The sequence below is a fragment of the Mesoplodon bidens genome (genome assembly GCF_964165515.1).
Source record: "Mesoplodon bidens genome assembly, chromosome: X".
Classification (NCBI taxonomy): Eukaryota; Metazoa; Chordata; class Mammalia; order Artiodactyla; family Ziphiidae; genus Mesoplodon; species Mesoplodon bidens.
In genome coordinates this window covers 53,912,838-53,926,869 of record NC_138163.1, presented here as the reverse complement: position 1 = coordinate 53,926,869, position 14,032 = coordinate 53,912,838, and positions in this window count along the sequence as shown.

Below are 14,032 nucleotides of genomic sequence, written 5' to 3'. Positions count from 1 at the left end.
CACTTATTTCTTGCCATCATGATATCAGAAACATAAATTGAGGTTATACGTAAAGAATGAAAAAGTGGAAAGATTAAGCAAAAGAGAGAATGACTAATGGCATAAGATAAAATGAGTTAGCAATAAGTAGTTTCTCAATGAGAAGAACAGATTATAATTATTAGTAAGCATACATTCTACTTAGTAAACAAAGGTACAAGGTATTAATGCGGCAGAAGAGATTTAGTTTGAACAGGCTTTCCCAAAATGTTTTCTGAGGAACACTAGTACTTCCAGTGGACTGTGGGAAAATGTTCCATCCCCATATAGCTTGAGGAAACTACCTGCTACAGACTGACTGTTTATGTACCAACCTAGGCTCCAAGGTGACAGTATTTGCAGTTAGAGTCACTGGTAGGTGATTAGGTCATGAGGGAGGTGCCGTCATGAATGGGATTAGTGCCTTTATAAAAGAGGACCCACAGAGCTCCCTTGCCCTTTCTGCCACGTGAGGATACAGCGTGAAGACAGCCCTTTATGAACCAGGAAGCAGACTCTCACCAGACACTCAACCTGCTCGTGCCTTGATTTTGGACTTCACAGACTCCAGAACCGGGAAAAATAAATTCTTGTAAGTTACAAGCCACCCAGTCTATGGTGTTCTACTACAGCAGCCTGAACAAGCTAAGACACTACCCTTCTATTTGAGATTCAAGTGGCATATTATCTTAAAAATATGACTTATAGAAATCCTTTTTACCTTCATTTTTGTATGTCCCGTATTTCTTCAATGAATAAAAGCATTTTTGTTGTTGCTGTCTCTCAGACATAGTGTGTTGTAGAACAAACCTGAAAGTGCTGAAATGAGAGGAAAGAAATGGCTATTATATAATAAAAAAATCACCCCTTTAACCATCTCTCAAACAATCTTTAAATCCCTCACAAATGTAAACACCATCTTTTACTTGCTGCATTTTACTCATTAAGTACCATCTACGTGATTTTTATGATATGTATCATCTATAATTTTACTTAATATGGTTTTCTTAAATAAATTCACTGTTTTTTCCCACATGAAGGAAAGGGGAGAACTTTCAAGGAATGTAACAAGGAATGGTTAGAAAATCAAGAGGAAAATCAGAAGCCAATAGTATCTGGCTGGACTAATTTAAGCCGTTTAGAGAGTCCAAGCAGAAAAAGATTATGGCATCCCACCCCACACACACTTTGAAAAACTACTGATCGGCAAAGCATATACAGAAAACAAATTCTGAACCTTAACGTGCTGGCTACTTTCACACTTTTACTGGAAAACTATCAAATTAAAAAAAGTCTCTCTCCTTGCCTCTCTCCACAGAACAAATTAAGAGACAGAAACTCAGATCAGATTTGAAATCATCGATACAAACTGGCATCTAGGAGTTCTCTGCTGTTCCTAATAACAAACGTGGTCAGAGGAGCGCAGAGGACACCATCACATGGCAGGTAGTGAATACGGATACAAAACAGAGATAAGCAAGAGTAGGGCTTTAATGTGGGGGTTGGGAAGGAAGGGGCGAGGGAGGGGTCCACCCAGTTTCCCGAGCCTAGCTGCCGAGAGCAGCCCATGAACGCCTGCCGCCCGCTGTCCCGCCGATTCTGAGTGAACCTCTAGTAATGGAGGGCGCCCCTCCTACCCGACTACCGCCTACCGTGTCAGAATATGAATGTCGATGGAAAGGTTGGCATCAGAGCCAGAGCCTCATCAAGTTCCCCCTCAGCCAGGACAAGTACCTTAATTCTAAAGGTCTTCTTCACTTCTCAGTCTGACTCCTCAGAAGGCTAAGCCGAGCTACCCACCGTTCGGCAGGCTCTCCGCACGCTATAATGGCGCCTCCCTAGGTCACGACCTTACGGCGTCACGTGACTGCGGGATCTACGTAACGTAACGTGCCGCTGTGGGGCCCTACCTGACTTCCAGGGGGTTGGATGGCAGAGGCCACAGAGTAGAAGGATGCATGTGACGTCAGGATTCAGGAGCCCTCAATCGTGAACTGTGACCGAGAGAACTGAGCCTCAGGAGACCACAGCATGTCCCATGACCGTAGAATATACACGACCAACAGCCGAAGGGAAGGTGTGGTGTTCACATGACGGCAGGCGCTTTGCCTGCCATGCGATGGTAGCAGCCACATCCCTGTTGACTCAGGGATCTGAAGATTCTGGTAGGCAGCAATCTTCACGAGATTAGAGATGGCTGAGCCTGATGTGTGACCAAGGGGGATATGTGACGGATCATAGCATCCATATGACTCTCAGAAGCAGGTCACCTTTGTGACTTGGAGGGCTGAGGCTGCCACATGCCACTAGCTCCTGAGGGCCACATGACAGGATGAATCCACATGATGGGCAGGTTTTAGGAGTCTGCCATGCTCTAGCGCCTTGAAAAGCTGGATCTACCACATGATCATAGTGGCAATAGGTCCAGAGAGACTACACGAGCTCAGGGTTTAAGGGCTCATGGTGCTGACATGGCCAGTAGGTCTGGGCCTGCCACATAACTGTCTGGGCCTGCCACTTGATGGCCGCATCCGCGTGAACATAGCCATAGGAGCCCACGGTGCTCAAAAGCTGCGTCAGCCTCCTGAGTGTAGCATAGTGACAGTAGGGTTCTCCCAGCTGCGTGTTTCAGGAGCCCGTTCTCTTCACGAGAGCTGGAGATCTGAGATTGCCCACATTCCTGGGCTTCCCGTTGATGGTGGTGCCTCCGGATGATCTTCCTCAGAACACAAGCTGGCTTCACCTGCCCCAACCCCTTTTTAATGTGCTAATGTGCTTCGTTCGTGTGCTATTTTTTTTCCTAATAACACGTGAAATTTAATGCATAAAGTAACACATAGCAATGGATTAGTTCCTCCCTAAATCCATAACCATTACCATATTTTAGAGTCTACTTCAAAAACCTAAGCAGTGGGTACAGGTAAGCTTTTTTGCCATAATTTCATGCAAGTCTAAGAGAAATTAAAGCAAACACAGTAAGTGAATTTTAGCTGTTAATTTGAAGAAAATGTATATAATGATTACTGTGTGTCAGGCACGTTAAAATGCCAGCTCCTTTAATAGTGGCAATTCTATCAACTAGGTATTACGATTATTATTCCAGTTTTCACAGATGAGAAAGTGGAAGCACAGATGTGTTAAGTCACTTGCCTAAGAGGTAACTGAACCTATAGGTGCCAAACCAGGGTTTACTCCCAGGCACCCTGGCTCCAGACTTTGTGTTTGGATCACTCACAAGAGCTTCCAAAGAAAATTAAGAATAATTCAGTCTTCCTTATTCAGACTAAGTGGAAAGGCATCCGCAGCTACTGAAAAGATGAGATCATAGAGGACCTCTTTAAAGTGCCATTTAAATAATTTCCAGTACTACCAGTAATTAGAACTAATCGTAGCTGAAGCCAGTTAAGGCCCTTGGATTCATTTTAAGGTATAAATATAAACTTATCCTTAATAAGTGAAGTATATGTGTATATAAAAGGTGGTATAAAATGCTAGACCTTAGCTGAAAACGTTTCCTTCTTTTATTTTTAAACACTCTAAAGAGAAATACTGCAGACTTTATGGCTCTTTTTCTCTAAAGAGAAATATTGCAGACTTTATGGCTCTTTACACAGTTCCAAAAGTTAAAAGTAAGCATAATCTGAATTAGATATTACTGCACTTATATTTTGTTTGCATCTGCCTAGAAAGGACAGAGAAAGGGAAAGGAGAATATAAAATATAGTTTTGTTTTTTTTTTTAATCGCAGTTTTACAAACGCCTCTTCTGCTGATTTGTGTGGAAAACTGAATATCTGTCTGTATAACCAAAAGAGATTTGAAGTGAACTTGTGTGTTTGCTGGCTTAGGCAAACTTAATGCTATACAAGCAGTGGGATTATTTTGCTGGCACCCTGCATCGTGGCATGGCTACATAAATAACCTGAAGAAACTATAACAGACCAAATTTTGCACCATGGTTAAATTTGAATATACTACTAAGGATAACAGACTGTTTGTAGTTGTAAGCTTATTGAAGGAAGTAGTGATTTTTTGGAGTGACTCTGTTTGGGCACATGGGTGTTACTTAGATAATTTTGGAAAATTATTTATGGGACAAATGTAAATGCAGGGTATGAAAATGGAGCCACGTGTTTACAATAGAGCCTATTATGAAACCTCAAGATGGAATTAGGAAGCATCTGTATACAATCACTGGATGGAATCCGCCATCAAGACCTGATGTCTGTCCCAACTGAAGCTTCTGTAATGGACAAATCCACTAATGGTGATTGAGGTCAACTTCTTTCACCAAAAGGCAAACCCTGGAGTTCTAATTATAATTTTCTTGCGAAAGGTTAGATATTCTCCTGTCAGAACTAATGGTCGTATCATTTATTCTTGCCCTACGATGATTACCAGGAGCTATTTTAGGATTAAAAAATATATTTAGTTACACCAGTGGGTGCCTGTCAGCTCTTTCTTACATACATTGGGGAAGGGACGCTAAGGCTATGGATAAACACCTGTATGAACACAGCTTATGTGAGCTAGGCAGTTTAGGCACTGCACGTATCAGGCGCTGTGTCTGTTTAGGTGAGGCAGGCTGATAAGCTATTCTTCTTGAATGCTGTTTGGCAAGCTTTACTGGGAACAACTTTTACTTCTTTTATATTTCTGTTTTGGGGTGGACGTTTTGGAGGTCAGTGCTAGTGGCTTTGTTTAACACAGAGAAATGGGAAAGGAGAAGAGCAGACATTTGTGATGCTGCTAAATTAAACACAAATACTCAAATGCTTTTGGTTCAAACACAAATATGTACAACTCAAGTAGAGATCCTAAGTGAATTTACTTTCAGAAAGGAAAATTGACTTAATCTGGTAACATTATCCAAGAGAACTTATCAGATATTGCTGTACCTTTATAGAAATGGTAATCGAAACATGTTTTTCTTTGTTCCTTTAAGAAGCTCGTTAATTAACTAGAAGTGACTTTACTGTCAGTGTCAAGCAATGGGAAAGAAGAGAAACAATTGTAGATAGTGCTCCCTGTCAGAGTACTCAGTGTGCTTCCTTCCCCCAGCACAGTGTAAATTTTAACAGCTCTAGGTGATGAGCTCCTTCTTGGTGACTACCACAGCGAGGAAACAAAAAATTACATCCACAGTGAAAACTTCTTTTGAGGCCAAAGGATGGAAAGGGTCGAGAAGGCAGGGATTCCTTTCACGGTTTTTGCTCATAAACTATGTCATTTGTGATGGTATGATTCTCTGGTACAGTTTGAAAATCCCTTCCGGGTGAAGACCATTTAAAAATTAAATAAGTGTGTTTCAAGGCTTTAAAAATTATTAGACAGGGAGAATTGAAGTGGTCCTAGCTTGGCTCTTGTTATCCACTCATTGTAACTATTTTTTTGCCACACCCCCCAAATAATTCTAACTATAGTCTTTGAAAGTATTGTGATATGTGTTTTTACGTAAACAACCACATTGTTTTCTTGTTACGATATCACACTGCCATCTACTGCTGGTTGATATGTTCCCATATGATGTAAATGAGTGACATTTGCCAGCTTTCTTTAGGATAGAAGCAGGCTTTGAGGACTAAGTCATATCAATGAACTCTGCATTTTTATCACATCACCAGATGATGTTTTAATTATCTAATTCATGTAGCCTGTTTGGGTCCAAAGATCATCTAAAATGTACATGATGCTCTACCTTTTTTCCCCCACAAAATCTGGAAAAACCTGGCATATCCTGTGCTCTCTAAAAACTGACAGGCACATGCGATAGGTAACTATCACTGGATTCTGAAATTCTACTTTAGTCTAGTGTATCTGTTTTTATATGGGACACGTTGATGCAATTCAAAGTCTCCCAAATAGGGAGGAGTATCAAGATGGTGGAGTAGAAGTATGTGGAGCTCACCTCTCCCCACAAACACATTAAAAATACCCCTACATGTGAGGCAGTTCTCACAGAAAACCAACTGGAAACTGGCAGAAGATCTCCTACACAACCAAAGCTGCAAGGAATATCTCTACATATCCAGGAAGGACAGAAAAAATTTTTAAAGGCATGAGGACGGTCCTGGCACCGCTGGGAGAGATCTGTAGAGGAGAAAAGGTACACATAGGCAGTCCCTTGCCCCGGGGAGCCCCCTTGCCTGCTGGAAAAGCCGCTGGGATTGATGGAGGGGCTGGAAAAGCCTAAATTCTGCTCACAAGGAGTGCATGCATGCTGGCTTGCTAACAATCAGGGCAGAGAGAGACTGGCACTGGCGGCTGCTGCCTTGCTGCACTTCCCAATCCAAAGCACACACAAGGTGGTGGGGACACAGATGCACACAGCAGCTGAGCATTGAATCTTAGGTAGACAGGTCCAGGGAGAGGACTTGATCTAGATGTGTGGAGACAGACCACAGGGCCTGGGGTATGGTCTGGGCCAAACCAAGGAGCCCATTGTCAGCCTGCACATAGTGGGGGCAGGTCCTGCCACAGTGCCCATTATCAGTGTGCACACAGTGGGTGCAGGTCTGGCCATGGTGGACTTTGCCAGCACGTGCTCCAGATGGCGCCATGGAAAGGCAGAGCAGCTGGGCACTGCATCTCGGTTGGATGGGCACAGGGCAAGGGTATGCAGTTGTTCATTTCACGGTGGGAGCACACTGGCCCCGCTCACTCTACACCATAGCTAGGAGCCAGATCTGGAGCTGACAGGTCCTGGGAGAGTTCTGACACAGAGGCAACCCAGGTTCCAGGCAGTGGCACAACCACCTCAATTCCTGCAGCCACAGGGCTCCAGCCCCCAGCACCAGCCTACTCCACGCCACATCCCAGCACTAGGTCAGGGGTGAACACAACAGAGAAAGAGATGTAACCTTGGGCTGCTTCTGGGCAGAACCGTGGATGCCTGCACTGGAGGCACATAGGTTTGCAGTGACCACGCGGGCCTCATTAGCTGCAGTGGTCACCTCCTTTGCATCAGGGCATGGGCTCAGGGGCAGTGGAACCTGACTGAACCTGACCCTCAGGGCTTCTACTCCAACAGCTGGGAATCAGACCCCAGCCCCAACAGGGCTGTGACAGCCATAATGCAAAGAGGAGGCCCCAGCCAAGAACCAGTGCAGGCTCTGGTCAAGACAACTTCAAGCACACACCCTATCAAGGGAACAAGGGCCAGCACACTTTAAGGAAATACGTGGCAAGCAGCCACACCAAAACCAGCCCTTGCACCAAAAATATTGGACTCATACCGTCTACAGAGGGATCCTCCAACCTAAAAACACCCCTTCAAGGACACAGTAGATTCATGTCTGTCCTAAATTCAGAGACGAAGAAAGTTAAGTAGAATGAAAAACAGAGATACTATTCCCAATAAAAAGAACAAGAGAAATCCCCTGAAGGAACAAATAATGAAGGAGACCTCACCAGTCTACTAGACCCCAGATTCAGAAAGGAGGTAAGGAAAAGGCTAAAGAAATTAAGGAAGATTATTGATAGAAATGCAGATCACTGCAACAAGGAAATAGAAACTGTAAAGAGAAATCAATCAAACTAGACAATTCAATTGCTGAGATAAAAAACAAACTAAAAGCAATAAATAGCAGACTAACCAAAGCAGAAGAATAAATAAGTGATCTGGAAGACAGAATAATGGAAATCACCAAATGAGAACAGCAGACAGAAAGACAAATTTTTTAAAGTGAAGAAAACATATGAGATCTATAGGATAATATAAAGCATGCGTAATATGCATACTCATATGCATAATGGGCACAGTCATATGCATAATAGGGGTACCAGAAGAAGAGGAGAGAGAAAAGGGGATAGAAAATGTATTTGAAGAAATTATGGCTGAAAACTTCCCAAACCTAAAGAAGAAAACCGATATCCAGGTACAGGAAGCACAGAAGGTCCCACACAAGAAGAACCCAAATAGAGTGACAACAAGACGTAGCATAATTAAAATGGCAAAAGTGAAAGATATAGAGAACTACAAAGTCAATTGGAAAACAGGGTTTAAAATGGCAGTAAGTTCATACTTATCAATAATTACTTTAAATATCAGTGGACTAAATGCTCCCATCAAAAGACAGTGGCTGAATGGATAAAAAAAAAAGAACCTACAATATGCTGCCTATAAGAGACTCACTTCAGGGCACAAGACACAGACAGATTGAAAGTGAGGAGATGGAAAGCTATTTCATGCAAATCAAAACAACAAGAAAGCGAGGTGAGCAATACACATATCAGACAAAATAGACTTAAAGTCCATAAAGACAAAGAAGGACATTATGTAACGATAAAGGGATCAATAAAGAAGAGGATATTACACTTGTTAGCATATATACACCCAATAGAGGAGCACCTAAATATGTAAAACAAATACTTACAGATATAAAGGGAGAAATTAACAGGAATACTCTAATACTAGGAGACTTTAACACCTCACTGACATCAATGGACACATCTTCCAGACAGAAAATCAGTACGGCAACAGAGGCCCTAAATGACACAATAGACCACTGGGACTTAATTTTTACTTACAGGACACTACATCCCCAAATAAACAGAATACACATTATTTTCAAGCGTGCAAGGCACGTTCTCTAGGAGAGGCCACATACTAGGACAGAAAACAAACCTCAACACATTTAAGAGGATAGAAATGACTTCAAGCATCTTTTATTACCACAATGTTATGAAACTAGAAATCAACCACAGAAAGAAAAATGGGAAAAGAACGAATACATGGAGACTGAACAACATGCTACCAAAAAACCAGTGGGTCAATGATGAAATCAAAGAAGAAATCAGGAAATACTTCAAGACAAATGACAATGAAAACACAACCTTCCAAAATCTATGTGATGCAGCAAAAGCAATTATCAGAGGGAAGAACAACGTGATTCAGGCCTTCCTCAAGGAACAGGAAAAGTCTCAAATAAACAAAAAGAGAAAAAGAATTCGAAAAAGAAGAACGAAAAAATTCCCAAAGTCAGTTCTTTGGGAAAGATCAGAGGGAAATAATTAAAATAGAGGTAAAAATAGAAAAGATCAATAAAACCAAGGGCTAGATTTTTGAAAAGACAAACAAAATCGACAAACTTCTAGCCAGGCTCACCAAGAAAAAAAGAGAAAGGGCCCAAATAAACAAAATAAGAAATGAAACAGAAGCAACAACTAATACCAGAAAAATACAAAAAAAAATAATCTCACAAAAAGCAAAACACATAAGAGAATATTATGAACAGTTATATGCCAGAAAATTAGACAACCAAGAAGAAATGGACAAGTTTCTAGAAATATACAGCCTGCCAAATTTGAGTCAAGAAGAAACAGATAATTTGAACAGACCAATCACTAGAAGTGAAATAGAATCTGTAATTAAAACAAAACAAAAACTCCCTGCAAACAAAAGTCCAGTACCAGACAGCTTCACCAGTGAATTTTACCAAACATACATAGAACTTATACCTATACTTCTCAAACTCTCCCAAAAGGTTGAAGAGGAGGGAACAGTCCCAAATTCATTCTATGAAGCCACCATCACCTTCCTCCCAAAAGCAGACAAAGACACGATCAAAAAAGATAATTACAGGCCAATATCTGTGAAGAATATAGATGCAAAAATCCTCAACCACATATTAGCAAACCGAATCCAACACTACATTAAAAAGGATCATACACCGTGATCCAGTTGGATTTATTCCAGTTGCACAACCTGCCAAGACTGAATCAGGAAGAAATAGAAAATATGAACAGACCAATCACAAGCACTGAAATTGAAACTGTGATAAAAAATCTTCCAACAAACAAAAGCCCAGGACCAGATGGCTTCACAGGTGAATTCTATCAAGCATTTAGAGAAGAGCTGACACCTATCCTTCTCAAACTCTTCCAAAATATAGCAGAGGGAGGAACACTCCCAAACTCATTCTACGAGGCCACCGTCACCTTGATACCAAAACCAGACAAGGATGTCACAAAGAAAGAAAACTACAGGCCAATATCACTGATGAACATAGATGCAAATATCCTCAACAAAATACTAGCAAACAGCATCCAACAGCACATTAAAAGGATCATACACCATGATCAAGTGGGGTTTATTCCAGGAATGCAAGGATTCTTCAATATATGCAAATCAATCAACGTGATACACCATATTAACAAATTGAAGGAGAAAAACCATATGATCATCTCAATAGATGCAGAGAAAGCTTTTGACAAAATTCAACACCCATTTATGATAAAAACCCTGCAGAAAGTAGGCATAGAGGGAACTTTCCTCAACATAATAAAGGCCATATATGACAAACCCACAGCCAGCATCGTCCTCAATGGTGAAAAACTGAAACCATTTCCACTAAGATCAGGAACAAGACAAGGTTGCCCACTCTCACCACTCTTATTCAACATAGTTTTGGAAGTTTTAGCCACAGCAATCAGAGAAGAAAAGGAAATAAAAGGAATCCAAATTGGAAAAGAAGAAGTAAAGCTGTCACTGTTTGCAGATGACATGATACTATACATAGAGAATCCTAAAGATGCTACCAGAAAACTAATAGAGCTAATCAATGAATTTGGTAAAGTTGCAGGATACAAAATTAATGCACAGAAATCTCTGGCATTCCTATATACTAATGATGAAAAATCTGAAAATGAAATCAAGAAAACACTCCCATTTACCATTGCAACAAAAAGAATAAAATATCTAGGAATAAACCTACCTAAGGAGACAAAAGACCTGTATGCAGAAAATTATAAGTCACTGATGAAAGAAATTAAAGATGATACAAATAGATGGAGAGATGTACCATGTTCTTGGATTGGAAGAATCAACATTGTGAAAATGACTCTACTACCCAAAGCAATCTACAGATTCAATGCAATCCCTATCAAACTACCACTGGCATTTTTCACAGAACAAGAGCAAAAAATTTCACAATTTGTATGGAAACACAAAATACCCCGAATAGCCAAAGCAATCTTGAGAACGAAAAATGGAGCTGGAGGAATCAGGCTCCCTGACTTCAGACTATACTACAAAGCTACAGTAATCAAGACAGTATGGTACTGGCACAAAAACAGAAAGATAGATCAATGGAACAGGATAGAAAGCCCAGAGATAAACCCACAGACATATGGTCACCTTATCTTTGATAAAGGAGGCAGGAATGTACAGTGGAGAAAGGACAGTCTCTTCAATAAGTGGTGCTGGGAAAACTGGATAGGGACATGTAAAAGTATGAGATTAGATCACTCCCTAACACCATACACAAAAGAAGCTCAAAATTGATTAAAGACCTAAATGTAAGTCCAGACACTATCAAACTCTTAGAGGAAAACATTGGCAGAACACTCTATGACATAAATCACAGCAAGATCCTTTTCGACCCACCTCCTAGAGAAATGGAAATAAAGACAAAAATAAACACATGGGACCTAATGAAACTTAAAAGCTTTTGCACAGCAAAGGAAACCATAAACAAGACCAAAAGACAACCCTCAGAATGGGAGAAAATATTTGTAAATGAAGCAACAGACAAAGGATTAATCTCCAAAATTTATAAGCAGCTCATGCGGCTCAATAACAAAAAAACAAACAACCCAATCCAAAAATGGGCAGAAGACCTAAATAGACATTTCTCCACAGAAGATATACAGACTGCCAACAAACACATGAAAGGATGCTCAACATCTTTGCTCATTAGAGAAATGCAAATCAAAACTACAATGAGATATCATCTGACACCAGTCAGAATGGCCATCATCAAAAAGTCTAGAAACAATAAATGCTAGAGAGGGTGTGGAAAAAAAGGAACACTCTTGCACTGCTGGTGGGAATGTGAATTGGTACAGCCACTATGGAGAACGGTATGGAGGTTCCTTAAAAAACTACAAATAGAACTACCATATGACCCAGTAATCCCACTACTGGGCATATACCCTGAGAAAACCATAATTCAAAAAGAGACATGTACCAAAATGTTCATAGCAGCCCTATTTACAATAGCCCGGAGCTGGAAACAACCTAAGTGTCCATCATCAGATGAATGGGTAAGGAAGATGTGGCACATATATACAATGGAATATTCCTCAGCCATAAAAAGAAATGAAATTGAGCTATTTGTAATGAGGTGGATGGACCTAGAGTCTGTCATACAGAGTGAAGTAAGTCAGAAAGAGAAAGACAAATACTGTATGCTGACACATATATATGGAATTTAAGAAAAAAAATGTCATGAAGAACATAGGGGTAAGACAGGAATAAAGACACAGACCTGCTAGAGAATGGACTTGAGGATATGGGGAGGGGGAAGGATAAGCTGTGACAAAGTGAAAGAGCGGCATGGACATATATACACTACCAAACGTAAGGTAGATAGCTAGTGGGAAGCAGCCGCATAGCACAGGGAGATCAGCTCAGTGCTTTGTGACCGCCTGGAGGGGTGGGATAGGGAGGGTGGGAGGGAGACGCAAAAGGGAGGGGATATGGGAACATATGTATATGTATAACTGATTAAATTTGTTATAAAGCAAAAAAAAAAGCACAATGAAATGTTAAACCCACCTTTCTGAATGGCTGAAAAAAACAGTGACAAAACCAAATGCAGGCAACACTGGATAAACTGAGTCACTCACACATTGCCAAAGGGAATGCAAAATGGTACAGGCCATCTGGAAAACAATTTGGCAGGTTTTTCCAAAAGAAACATGAAATTACCATACGATACAGCAGTTGCACTCTGGGCAATGTACCCAGAGCAATGAAAATTTATGTTTACACAAAAACATTTACATGAAGTTCATCACAGTTTTACTCACAATACTTAAAAAGTGGAAATAGCCCAGATGTCTTTCAACGGTGGAATGGCTAAACAAAGTGTTGTACATTCACAACATGGAATCCTATTCAGCAATAAAAAGGAACAGACGATAGACACACTTTACAACTTGGATGGATCTCAGGAGAGTTATGCTGAGTGAAAGAAATCCATTCCTACAGGTAATGTACTATAGGATTCCATTTCTATGACATTTAGGAAATTATAATAGTGTTTGACAGAGTTTAGGGATGTGGGATCAGGAAGAAGGTGGGTGTGGCTATAAAGGCTAACATGAGGGAAACGTGTGGTGATGAAACAGTTTTTGATCTTGTTTGTGGTGATTGTTAGAACACCTGCATAGCTGGTAAAAGTGCATGGAATTATATGTATGAGTATTATGCACAGGCGTTCTAACACACAAATGAGTGCATGTAGAACGGCAAAACCTGTCTTTAAAACTTTGAACTCAAGGCATACCAGAGAGAGATTTGCTTCCTTCATAAAGATATGTATATTCTCATTAGGAGAAAGAATGAAACACGCATTTCCACAGTGCCTGCCTTAGCCCTAAGGCTGAGCCAGGCCCTGCTACTGAGCCTTGACTTTTAAAGAGCCCTTGAAGTCCCACAGTATGCCATATACTTCGGGCAGGTTTTCTCAGTTTCTCCTTGGGATGGCTGTGGGACAAAAGGATCCTGAGTCCCATTTCACAGACAACGAAGCTGAGGCTCATAGAACTGGCAGCACCTCTTCAGATAAGTGGCAGGATTCAAATGAAGTTACATCCCTTGCCCTAAGAAGAGGACACAGAGCAGCCTCCCTTTGAGAAAATGGGCTTCCAAGGCTTGAGAAGTGAGCCTCTTACACTCCCCTGACATTGTGGCCCCATGGGTGCTCACCCCAAAATCCCTCTTGACGATGAAGATGATAGTGCACATACGTGTGCACATACATTCTTCACGTTATGAACATTCATTACATTCAATTTTATAGAAGAACAAAGTAGATTTTAAAATTGAATTGACACTGTGTGTATGTGTGTGTGTGTGTTTCTATATGTCCTATGGCTTGTATACTCCACGTCACAATCTTTATCTTCATATCAGACCAGAGCTTGATTCCTATCTCAGATTTAGATATGGCAGAAAAATGGTAGATATAGAGAAATTGCCACCAGCAAGTGAACAATTCCGGAAAACA